This window comes from Ovis aries, chromosome 2 (genome assembly GCF_016772045.2).
Source record: "Ovis aries strain OAR_USU_Benz2616 breed Rambouillet chromosome 2, ARS-UI_Ramb_v3.0, whole genome shotgun sequence".
Taxonomy (NCBI): domain Eukaryota; kingdom Metazoa; phylum Chordata; class Mammalia; order Artiodactyla; family Bovidae; genus Ovis; species Ovis aries.
Window position 1 is genome coordinate 217,918,460 of NC_056055.1, and position 6,537 is coordinate 217,924,996.

A 6,537-nucleotide genomic window follows, 5' to 3' on the forward strand; every position below is an offset into this window, starting at 1 on the left:
CTTTCCTAGTCCTAAAGCCAGGCCAAAACCTCTCCACGACACGCAGCGTGCGTGGTTCACCCACGTCTCCCCTCGCTCGTGCGGCTCAGTTCACCACTCCGCATCTCAGCTTAGCCTCCAGCTCCACTGGCTGGCACTTGGGGTTTTTCCCCTCTTGCCCTATACAGGAAAGCCCAGACACTAGAGCAATAAGTATGAATCCTTCTTCCTTAAAAGGCAGGGGAAATGGAGACAAGACTATGAATTACAATACAGTGTGGTTTTTTGTTGGTTTGTTTTTTTCCTTTTTTGTTTCTAGGCCCCACAGAAAAATTCATTTTTAAAAGGATGCCACTGATCTTGTCCATTCTACATGGAGCCTCTGGGACAAAACTCTAACAGGTAAGCACTCGCCTGTATACATTCAGTGACAAGGAGTTTATTACTTCACAAAGCAATATGCACAATTTGGGAGTTTTTATTTATGGAAGGCCTTCCTTAGCCAGATTTTTGGCAGGGTTTGAGGTCTGGCCAAAGGTCTTTCTGCTTCAAAATATTTCTCCCCGTCAACCAGCAGAAATGTCACCAGTCTAAAGTTCCCGCATTGACTTCCCAAAGACTGGGTAAATATAAATATATTCCCTAAAACAGGTAAAACCTTCAGTCGCTGACACCAACCTCATTCTCTGAACTCAGTTCTCAATTTAGCTAACCAGGCAAGCAGCCATGCCCTGAGGCATTATGTGAAGCGTGAAGAAGGAAAAGATTCCAAAGTGTGAGGTGGCCAGGAGGCAAAGCCCAGAGAGAACACAGCACAGTGGAGGAGGGCCTGGAGCAGTGGGCAAGGAGTGATCAGAGATAGGCCACGTGGGAGACCCCAGCCCGAGCCCCAGCCCCCAGAGCAAAGGCCTGACCCACCAGAGACGACCACCCAAGAAGCCTTGAGCTCTCATTATCAGGCGACACTACAGATCCAGGTGTACTTTTTTATTCTTTAATTTTTATACAATTTTGAGAGGTTATTTTCTAGCTATAGCTATTTTATTGTGTATATTCCTCACGTTGTACAATATATCTCTGAGCCTATTTTACGTGCCATAGTTTGTACCTGCCCCTCCCCCAACCTTTTATTGCCCCCCACCACCACCACTGGTAACTACCAGTTGGCTCTCCATATCTGAGTCTACTTCATTTTGTTATATTCACTAGTTTGTTGTATTTTCTTAGGCTCCATATGTAAACGGTATCATGTCGTATGTGCCTTTCTCTGTCTGACTTATTTCACTAAGGTTAATACCCTCCATTGTGCTGCAAGAGGCAATGTTTCATTTCTTTTTAGGACTGTGCAGTATTCCATTGTGTAATACGTACCACATCTTCCTTATTCACTCATGTGTTGACTGATACTTAGGGTGCTCCCATATCTCGGTAATTGTAAATCACACTGCTATGAACACTGGGGTGTGTGGATCTTTTGGAACTGATGTTTTGGGTTTTTTTTGGCTGGGGTATATACCCAGGAATGGAATTACTGGGTCATATGGTAGCTCTGGACTTCCCAGGCGGCGCTAGTGGTAAAGAACCCACTTGCTAATGCAGGAGATATAAGAGATGCAGGCTCGATCCCTGGGTCGGGAAGATCTCCTGGAAGAGGGCATGGCAGTCCACTCCAGTATACTAACCTGGATAATCCCACGGACAGAGGATCCTGGCAGGCCACAGTGCACGGGGTCACGAAGAGCTGGACACGACTGGAGCGACCTAGCGCAAACATGCACGATAGTTCAGCGTCACTTTTCTGAGAAACCTCCGACGTGGGTTCCACCACGGCTACACCAGGTGCACTTTCGAGTGAAGAGTTTCCTGCGGGCACGTCCTCAGCAAATGCTTCAGCTAACGCACCAACCCTTGTTTCTTCTCCTCTAACAACCCCACCTGCCGCCTCCTCACCTGCTTCCAAACACCGCCCCACCCTGTTATCCCTGGTCTGTCTCCCGCCCCCACCAGCTGCACCTCCTGGTGGGCTCCAGGGCCTTGTCCTGACCCAGGCAGACTATGTCCATGCCCAGCACTCTGGCTCTCTTGAGGCTTTCCCCTTGACCAGCCTTCATCCCCTCCCACCGGTCTCTAATTGTCTGTCATCACTAGACGTCTTGTCCCCAGCCTCCGACGAACTTTAGCTCCTGAGTAGCTTGCCCAGGGATACCTTCTCTGCCGAACATCACCAAACCCCACTGCTGTGTCCTTTCATCCCCAGGGTTCCCTAAATGTGTTCACTGAGTGAGTGAGTAAGTGAATTATGAATAAACGAGAAAAAATATGAGAATAAATGAGTGCATGAATAAATGAGTGAATCGTTGAGTGCTTTACAAAATCGCACAGGGGATGCTGTAAAAACTACCAAATAGAGGTTCCCTTGAGTGTGTTCAACAGTGGCGACAGCAACAACAGAAAATGTCTAATGAGGTTAATGCCCATTATGTAGCCATCCCTGGAGCCCTATCTGACTCAAGAACTATAGACATTCACTATTTTTGTCCAGTTGGCATCCATTCTCTTTCTTCTGATTTTCCTTGGAGATGGACAGTCAAGGCAAGGGCTTCTCTGTGGCACCATGACCAAGAGATGAGCTGATGGTCCAGTTTGACTGTCCAGGTTCTCCCCATTTGCACTGAGTGACCCAAGACTGGAAATATTTGGAGCAAATTCCTACAGAAGTCTGTACCCTGTAGAGACTGGCCAGTTGTTTAAAAGCCCAGGTGGCATCACGTGCCCTGGATCAAACAAGGATCTACCACTTATTATCCATGTGTCTTTCGTTTAGAGTTACTTAACTCCCCACTGCCTCAGTTTCCTCTTCTGTATAAAAGCAATATGCAATGCCCATAGTGGTCTACTTAGGTGAAAATATAGAATCAAACTCACGAGACAGCCATAGGCTCTATACTTAGCATCGGTTTACTCAGAACCATATCAGATGTTTTTCTTCAGCCCAGGAGCCCTGACAATAATCCACACAGAGAGTTTCAAGTACAAGGAGCCAACAACTACTCCAGGCAGGAATTTCGCTGGCTTAAAAATATTATGACCTCCCCTTTGGAAGCTAGTATTTCCTGTAACAATTCCTTAGGCATAGCTTACAAGTCTCCACAGAGAGACATGCCAGTTGTGAGAATTCAGAGAAACTCAAAACGAGAGCTTCCTAACAGGTACACACAGTTCTCCCAGTCTGGGGGCCATTTACCAATCAGGGGTCATTTTTACCTGAAGTGATGCTGCCTGGCATTAGGTTTGACACAAATCATTGTATCTGGTCTTCAGAGTGGCAGTTAAGCAAAGGTCAGATTGTCACATTGTGTGGGAATTTGGTTTTCTGAAAACTTTAACCCAAACAATAATAACAGTACCCACCTTACAGCATTGTAGGGAGGGTCAGATGAATTAGTACATGTCTGGGGCTTAATAAGGGCTGGAACATAATAAGCTCTCAAAAAAAAAAAATGCTTCTATTACTGTAGATTTGGGTATCTGCTTGAGTTTCTCTCTTTTCCAAAACATGATTATTCCATTTTTTTCTTCTTTTAGATAGCAGTAATCCTTCCAGTAAGCTAACATTTTGCCTCAGTTGATCAGCGTAACTTTCTACTGTGATCAACTCTGGTTACCCCAGAGGAACCAGACGAAAATGAGCCTGTCTGAACCAGGTGGTCTAATGTGATCTGACTCTCAGGCCCTCTCCTGAGTGCCAGATTTATAAAATGACCACATGAGGGACTTCCCTGGTCATGCCGTAGCTACGACTCCAAGCTCCCAATGCAGGGGGGCCAGTTTCTATTCCTGGTCAGGGAAGTAGATCCCACATCCCGGAACTAAGAGTTTACACGGCGCAGCTAAAGATCCTGCATGTGACAACAAAGATCGAAGATCCTGCATGTCACAACCAAGAGCCGGTGCAGCCGTGTGTGTGTGTGTGTGTGTGTGTGTGTGTGTGTGTGTGTGTGTGTGTGTGTGTGCAGTCTGAAAAAATAAAAAACACTGCATGAGAGCCTGAAGCATCCAATGTCCTGCTGGTCCAAAGAGACACAGAACCAGAGCATAAGGCGCCTTTGTCATCAAGGATGAGAAAGGCAGAAGTGCCTTACTGGGCTTCCCTCCCTCTGAGGTTTCAGGACAATGTGTTTCTTAGTGACTTGGAGGCAGGATGTTATCAGAGAGCACAAGTCTCAAGAGAGAGTCCCTCTGGGCGGGTGAGTTGTTGGAGCAGCTCGCTAAGGAGCAGGAAGTGAAAACTCAGGTAAGGGAGCCCAAGATGCTCCCCCTGGTGTCCTTCGGGCAAAGCAAAAACCTCAGTCCAGGGAGAAGTCTGTCATAGTAAACCTGTCCCCAGAGGAGACACAACACAAACGCCAGGTCCATTACTTTCTCCGGCCACTCAGAGGACAGGAATGAACGAGTCAACAGACCTGTGACCCCTGTATGCACTAAGTAACCAAAGCAGCGTGACTCACTTGAAGGCATTCCTTCGGTCTCCTTTTTGCAGTCATGGTGTCTGGGTTTGGAACTGATAATTCCTCCCCTGGCCCCAGCATCCCCACGTCCCTTGCCTTCGACACCCAGTGTCAGGCCTGGCTTCCATCTTCCTGCCTCTGACCCTCTGACTCAAACAGGGCGAGAAACCACTGTAGCTTTCCTGCGCTGGTCAGGTTGGTGACAGTAAATGTATTTCTCGTTAAAGCAAGTTTTCATGCCTGCTCTCTGAGTCTAAGGAACGTTGCCTGAGAAGATGACCTATTTAGAAAAGGTGAGAGGACAAAACGATGTAGAAAACTAGCATGTGTCTTAATACAGGCTGAGTCTCCATCACCATCTTTCCCTTCAGAAAGTCAACCAGAGGCAGCCCACCTGTGCAGCCCACATGTTGGGCTCAAACTTCTTTATTGTCACACTGTCCTTCCTGGTAGAGACTGGTGCTTCACAAGGGCCACATGTTTTTGTCACACAGTTGTCTTTCAGTGTCCACAGAGTATTGGTTTCTAGACCCCTGGGCATGTACCAAAATCCATGGATGCTCAAGTTTCGTATATAAAATGGCATAGTATTCACATATAATCTCCACTACACTTTAAATCAGCTCTAGATTACTTATAATACCTAACACAATATAAATGTTATTTAAATAGTTCTAGAAAATACAGTGTAAATGCTATGTAAACAGTTGCAAATACACAGCAAATTCAAGTTTTGCTTTTGGCAACTTTCTGGCATTTTTTCCCAGGTATTTATATATATGGGTCACTTTGGCCTAGATGGTAAAGAATTTGCCTGCAACGCTGGAGACCCAGGGTCCATCCCTGGGTCAAGAAAATCCCCTGGAAAAGGGAATGGCAACCAACTCCAGTATCTGAAGAATCCAACGGACAGAGGAGAGGAGCCTGATGGGCTACAGTCAGTCCACGGGGTCAAAAAGAGTCAGACATGACTGAGTGACTAGCACTTTGACTTTCACATTTAATAAACACAATGTATTTACTGTATTTGTATTTATTTAACATGTAATAAATACAATGCAAATGCTAAGTAAACAGTTGCAAGTACACAACAAATTTGAGTTTTACTTTGGGGAACATGGAAAACATTCCAGAAAGTTCCCCAAAGTAAAACTCAAATTTGTTGTGTACTTGCAACTGTTTACTTAGCATTTGCATCGTATATATATATATATTTTTTATTTTAACGGCTGATTCTCAACTTATTAAAAAGGTTGATTTAGGCATCAGCAATTGTGACTTCCACCTCCTCTTGGCTCAGTACTGATGGAAGTGATCTGCTTGACAATCTCAGCAGGACTGTGCAGGCCCATGAGACACTTGTGGATCCTCACCTGGAATCGATCCCAAGTCTTAGAACCTTCACCACACGGAGTTTTCCCTGTAGTTATTCTCAGTCTTGGTAGGCATGGGAACAGGTCCTTTCACTTGGAGATTCCTTTCCTTTGCGCCTCTGATCAGGTCAGCACATACCTTCTCCAGAGATTTCACATTGCAGCTGGTGATGGTGATCTAATCTGGTGAACGGCCACCTCTGGCTTCACGGGAGTCTTGCTCTTATCTTTAAAGGCCATGAATGCTGTGGTTTCCTGACCAACTTGTTCCTCCACAAGAGCGAACAGCGGTGAGTCAGGAGCAGGGGCGGGTGGCCCAGCATTCCGCTGCAGCGGAAACCATGTTTTCCTCAAAGAGCTCCCAGATACTTTTGATCTGATTTGGTTGAATCTGTGGATACAGAACCCCCAGATACAGATTGCTATCTGTTCTGTTCAGTTCAGTTCAGTTCAGTTGCTCAGTCGTGTCCGACTCTTTGCGACCCCATGAATCTGTTCTATTATTTACCCATTAATATTGTATTCCAAAATTATCATCTACCCTTTTAAAACATAAATTCTTCCTTACCTTCTCCAAATTCAAAAGATTCATGCAGTCATGAGTTTTATGTACTGTTTTTATTATTTCCCTAACTAACACTTGAAGAATTCTCACTGTATATCAGGTCCCTCTCTAA

At 45.5% G+C, this 6,537-nt stretch overlaps 1 pseudogene; it reads right to left on the reverse strand.

Annotated features, from left to right (window-relative positions):
* Positions 1-5,745: 5,745 nt before the first annotated feature.
* LOC101106494 (small ribosomal subunit protein uS10-like) lies at positions 5,746-6,100 on the reverse strand (annotated as a pseudogene).
* Positions 6,101-6,537: the final 437 nt, after the last annotated feature.